The sequence below is a fragment of the Aethalodelphis obliquidens genome, unplaced genomic scaffold, assembly GCF_003676395.1.
Source record: "Aethalodelphis obliquidens isolate GAN/ISIS:26980383/991018 unplaced genomic scaffold, ASM367639v1 scaffold9, whole genome shotgun sequence".
Taxonomy (NCBI): domain Eukaryota; kingdom Metazoa; phylum Chordata; class Mammalia; order Artiodactyla; family Delphinidae; genus Aethalodelphis; species Aethalodelphis obliquidens.
The window spans coordinates 24818834-24824833 of record NW_020837953.1 but is presented as its reverse complement, the minus strand read 5'-3'; the positions used below and the strand labels follow the sequence as shown (position 1 = coordinate 24824833).

General features: G+C 38.0%; 1 non-coding gene across 1 annotated transcript; it reads left to right on the top strand.

The window, feature by feature from the left end:
- Window positions 1-1382: 1382 nt before the first annotated feature.
- Window positions 1383-1489, top strand: LOC113622479 (U6 spliceosomal RNA). Its single transcript, XR_003433525.1, has one exon. It is a non-coding gene; the product is annotated as a U6 spliceosomal RNA (small nuclear RNA).
- The last annotated feature ends 4511 nt before the right edge of the window (window positions 1490-6000 follow it).

Genomic DNA, 6000 nt, shown 5'->3' with positions numbered 1-6000 from the left:
CTTTTAGTCTTTCACCATTGAGTATGCTGTTTGTTGTGGGTTTTCATATGTGGTCTTTATTATATTGAGATACTGTCCTTCTATTCCTTGTTTGTTGAATGTTTTTTTATCATAAAAGTTTGTTATATTTAGTCAAATGCTTTTTCTGCATCACTTGAGATGATCATGTGGTTTATTTTCTTTATTCTGTTAATGTGGTGCTGATTGATTGATGTTCATTGATTGATGTTCATACATTGAACCATGTTCATACATTGAACCATCCTTGCATTCTAGGACTAAATCCTATATGGTCATGTGTATAATCCTTTTAGTATGCCGTTGAATTTAGTTTGCTAGTATTTTGTTGAAGATTTTTGCTTTAGTTTTCATAAGGGATATTGGTCTATAGTTTTGTTTTCTCGTAGTCTCTTTGTCTGGCTTAGTCATTAGGGTAATGCTGACCTAATAGAATGCATTAGGAAGTATTTTCTCCTCTTCAACTTTTTGGAAGAGATTGAGCAGGATTGTTGTTAATTCTGTAAATGTTTGGTGGAATTCACCAGTGGTGACATATGGTCCTGGGCTTTTCTTTGTTGAGGGTTTTCTTATTATTACTGATTCAATCTCCTAACTGGTTCAGATTTTTTTCTTCATTATTTTGTCCTGGTAGGTTATGTGTGTTTGGGAATTTATCCATTTCATCTGGTTATCCAATTTATTGGCATATAATTGTTCATAGTACTCTGTTATAATATTTTTTATATCTGTGGTGTCAGTAGTAATGTCCCCACTATCATTTCTCATTTTAGTTATTTGAATCATCTCTCTTTTTTCTTAGTCAATCTAGCTAACGTTTTCTCACTTTTGTTGATCTTTTCAAAGAAACAAGTCTTGGCTTCATTTATTTTTATCTCACTATCTTTTGTGAGGATTAAATAAGATAATGTAATACCAATTTCTAAAGAAGAAATGCAAATGGTCAAAGTCATATTTTAAAGAGTTCAGCCTCCTTAACTAATTCAAAGGAATTAAGTTAACAGTATGATACCATTATTTTATCTAATTGTCATAGTTAGAAGCAACCCAGCTAAAAATCACCCCCTTGTGTGTGAGTTTAGTTACTAAAAGGAGAGAGTTAGAAGGGCTTTAAGGAGGCTGGTAGTATTTTATTTATTGACCTGAGAGTTGGTTTGATGTTTTAAAAATTCATCAAGCAATTGGGCATTATTGTTTACTAGGTACAGATTTCAGTTTTGCAAGATGAAAAGAATTCCTGAATTGGACGGTTGTGATGGTTGCAGAACAATGCGAATGTACTTAATACCATTTGTACACTTAAAATGGTAAAGTGGTAAATTTTATATTATGTGTGTTTTATCACAATTTATAAAACCCATTGAGTGCTCGCTTCGGCAGCACATATACTAAAATTGGAATGATACAGAGAAGATTAGCATGGCCCCTGTGCAAGGATGACACACAAATTTGTGAAGTGTTCCATATTTTAAAAAAACAAAACAAAACAAAATCCCATTGAGTTGGACTTCCCTAGTGGTCCAGTGGGTAAAACTCCACACTCCTAATGCAGGGGGCCTGGGTTCGAACCCTGGTTGGGGAACCAGATCCTGCATGCAAGCCACAGATAAGAGTCTGCATGCCACAACTAAGAAGTCTGCGTGCCGCAACAAAGAGTCCACATGCCACAACTATGAGCCCACATGCCTCAACTAAAAGATTCCACGTGCTGCAATTCAAGATCCTGCATGCCGCAATGAAGATCCCACGTGCCACAACTAAGACCCGGTGCAGCCAAATAAATAAAAAAAATATTTTTAAAATATAAGCCTTTGGGCTTCCCTGGTGGCGCAGTGGTTGAGAGTTTGCCTGCCAATGCAGGGGACACGGGATCGTGCCCCGGTCTGGGAGGATCCCACGTGCTGCGGAGCGGCTGGGCCCGTGAGCCATGGCCACTGGGCCTGTGCGTCCGGAGCCTGTGCTCCACAACGGGAGAGGCCACAGCAGTGAGAGCCCCGCGTACCGCAAATAAATAAATAAAATAAAATAAAATATAAGCCTTTGGAACTTTCCTTTTGAAAAATAATTTTCATATTATTGAAAGCAATGTTATTATCATTATTGTTATGGTAGAAAATAAAAATATCTCATAATTATTCAGCTAGCCTACGACAATTATTGCCACTTGCCAGGCTATGCCATTGATCTTTTCTTTCTGAAATTTCAAAATACCTAACTCATCAGCGTTAAATATGCTCACCTTTAATATATCCTTGTTAGTCTTGAATTTTACCCCCTCTGCTATGACCTGAAGAACAAGGTTTATACCAGCAGCAGTACAGTGATATTTACCTTCTTTCACTGAAAGAAGCCAATAACTATGACAACTCTACAGAATGCATTTCCCAAAGATTAAATGTTGGATGGAGCATTGGCTTCTAAAGATGGCTTGACCCCATGATGCATGATTTCCTCTTTTTGACCCACCTCATCATCCACTTCCTGGTCTTTATTTGCTCTTTCAGCCTTGTCTCCATAGCTTGTGCCATCTTGGAGGCAGAGGTCTTTGATGTTGTGTGGTCCATTTGACCTTTCTAATATGTTTGGTGATGCTTTACTATTTTTAATATGCTTTAATGAATCCCATCTTAAAAAGAACTCTCTTGACCCACAATTCCCCATATGGTATAGTGTTGCCTTGAAAGGATTTTTAGGTTCTCACAAGTCATGTCAGGTCCCCATAGTTTGCATTTCATCAGCTTTTAGTTTCTTGAAGTATAAATTTGGGTGGGAACAAAGTTAATGAGCTCAAGTTGAAACATACTTGTAATAACTGGAGCCTACAAAGCTTGGGTACCCTTCCTCTGTGCTCCCTACCATACTGGACTCACTTCTCTCTTACCACCCAGTTTAATTGTCTAATTATATGTCCATATCAGTCATTATCTTATTTATAAGATAATGTGCCTAATAACGTGCCTAATTTCTGGCATGTGCCAGGCTTGCAAATAAATAAATTATGTTAAATCATCATGCAGTGGATATGAGGTTCTAGAGCTCCGATAAAGGTCTGGACTGAAGATATCAATAGAGGCAGCCAATGAATTATGTGGTGGATGAAATTCCACCAGGGAAATTTCCCATCTTCCAGGCCCTGTAAAGCTGACTCTCTTCTGAGCCTCTCTCACACACCTGGAGTACATTCATGCCTTACTGGGTCACTTTTTGTGAAGGGAAATGGGGAAAATATCTTGTTCACATGAAGACAATACAATGTGCACTCATTGTTTAGGCGTTATACCCTTCTAAATATCTGTGATAGGAGATTTGTATAAAGGACACTTCTGAAAAAATTGAATTGAAAATGGGGACATTCTGTTAATAAAAGGTACAGTAAACTTGTTATAAGGAATCCAAATAACTTCAAATCAGTAACAATTTTTCCTCTACTTCCTGAATACTACTTTTTTGAAAAATGACAAACAAAATGTCCCTTATTTCTCCAATGTATGTCAAGATGTAAGTCAGGAATGAGTCAACCCAGCCCCCCATACCTTCTGTTAGAGAGCTAGTATGTTTGACTTGATGACCCAGCAGCACTGCAAAATCTTGGAATGTCTTCAAACCACCAAAGCAAGATTAAATTGTAGTCTGAATAGTTTTTTATGTGAATTATACTCTCGTATTCTAAATTTTTGAAAATTAATTCACGCACAACATACATATTAACTACCCGTTAAACTGAATAGTCACCCTTTTTCCTAATATTTTTGGTAGATAGATGTTAATTATATTTATATTTATGTATTCAGTCCTCTGAACTACACTCCTCAGGCACATAAGTCCTTGAAGCTGAAAAGTTTCCATGGTCCTTTTCACTATTATTTTTTATTCTTTCAAAAAGGAACAGAAATATATTTTATTACTTGCTTAATTTTAGTTTTTCCATTGTCCTCATTTCAGAATGAGAATCTTTAAATTGTTTTTTAATTTAATTTTTTTAAAAATAATATTTGAAGGTCATTCTTTAAGTCAGAACTTTCTGCACAATGGCCTGGTATGTGAAAAGGAGATAAGCAGTATTTTCTCCATTTTAGGACAAGAAAAACAGGGGTTATCCTTTAACAAAAGAATCCTTCTCCAGGTTTTGTTTTTCTTCTTCAGCTAATTAAAAGGCTTTGTTTCAAAGAAAAGCTATAGACCAGATTTCTAAGTCTTCATTACGCAAAGGGCAGCGTCAAATTGGAGGATCAACTTTTTTTCCATTCCTTCTCTGCATTCCCACTGACACAACCGCAAATACTTAAAACAGTGAAATTTAATTGCTTTATCTCAACAGCAGTCACATGAGTTTATAGAATCAAAGAAATCTAGAATTAGGAATAATTAGTAGAGCATTTAACTTAGGGATGGGATATGTGATGGGCAATGTAGCTCCCCTCCACCCCGTCTCATCTGTGGCAGACATCACTAATCAATTACTGAACCTAAATGTGGCCCAACAGATGTTTTCTGCATAATGCCCCCAGCTGTCATTACCAAGTAATTGGAGCTCCCAGTGAGACCCTATCTGAACTAATCTAATCACCTTACATTATAACATTGAGGCCCATAAAGGTAAAGTGACTGGCCCAAGGTCACTCAGTGGCTGACAGAGAACCCCTACATTGTATAATGTAAGAATCTGTTCTCTTATGAGCCTTGAATCAATTGACTATGTCCCAGTTCCCAGCAAGGGCACATAAGAGTCTATACAGGGTAGATCATTTCCATCTGGGAAGACAGGTTCCTATGGCATCAAGAAACTCAAGGGAGCAGCCAGAGACAGACAGCAAGACATTACTGTTCCTCCTCGTATTCCAGTGAGGGCAGGGGATAGAGAGGAGGAAAATTAAGATCTTCTACAAGCCTTATAACTATGGAATTCTTGAAACTGTCCCACCAGGTAGCAGGGAAAGAAGGAAGGTGTCCCTCTACAAGTGGCAGTCCACAAGAAGGGTGCCCAACTCCCCTTCTGTTGTACTTGTTCATGTTCCCACAACCAAGGTTTAGAAGTTGTTCAGAAACTAAATAACTAAAGTAGTCCTACTCTAGTCACTTTTTATCCCAGCACCCTGTTTTATTTTCTTCTTAACATTCTCAGAATTTATCTAATATATCTAAGCATGTAATTTTGTTTAAGACATATTTGAATCTGACAGATGAAATTCCTTTAGGTAATAACCTCTTTGGGGAAGAAACACCAAGTATTTCCTACAACTTCTCTCTGCTTCTGCACATGTCCCTAAAATAGCGTTGTTGGCGTGTAGGAAGCGTTATATTGCTGAGGAAGCCTGAGACCTTGGATCCATTTTGTGTCCTTGTACTATTCTCTGACTTCTCTGGATGCTCAACAACCTGTTCATCGCGAGCAGTCTATCTTGTATCTTGGCCTCACTAAGCTTGCTGAGAACATGGGGGCAAACCAGTTCTTCCTGAGATCTGGCTATTACTACTTTTTGTTCCCAGCCCGATCTTCAAAGCTACCTCCCCCTATTCTTGCCAGCCAGTTCTCTTGGCTACCTTCCCTATTCCTCCACAGGGTGTTTGGGAACTTCTGGATACATTCCATATCACACTGGAGCTAAGGGCCCCTCACTTGCAGAGCTCCTTCCAAAACCCTGTATCTAATTTTGTATATGGAATTCTGTGGGAAGACAGAGGCATGTGTCTCTCAATTGTTGCCTCTCTTATCTCTCTCTTCCTTCTTCCCTCTACCTTTTAATTAAGAGTCAGGCTTTTCTTTTACTTCCCTATGTCACAGGTTCATGGCAGAGCTGTCCTAGATGGAAGGAGTATCTCCTCTGGAATGTGGGAGAATATGAGATTCTTATGATGTGAACTTCATAGGTTAAACAGAATTAAGGAAATTTAGCAAATTCTTTTTCTCTCCACTAAGCCTATTCTAGTCTCTCCTGATTAGGGAAATAAGTCTCAGAGCTACTTCAGACAATAGTCTATAAT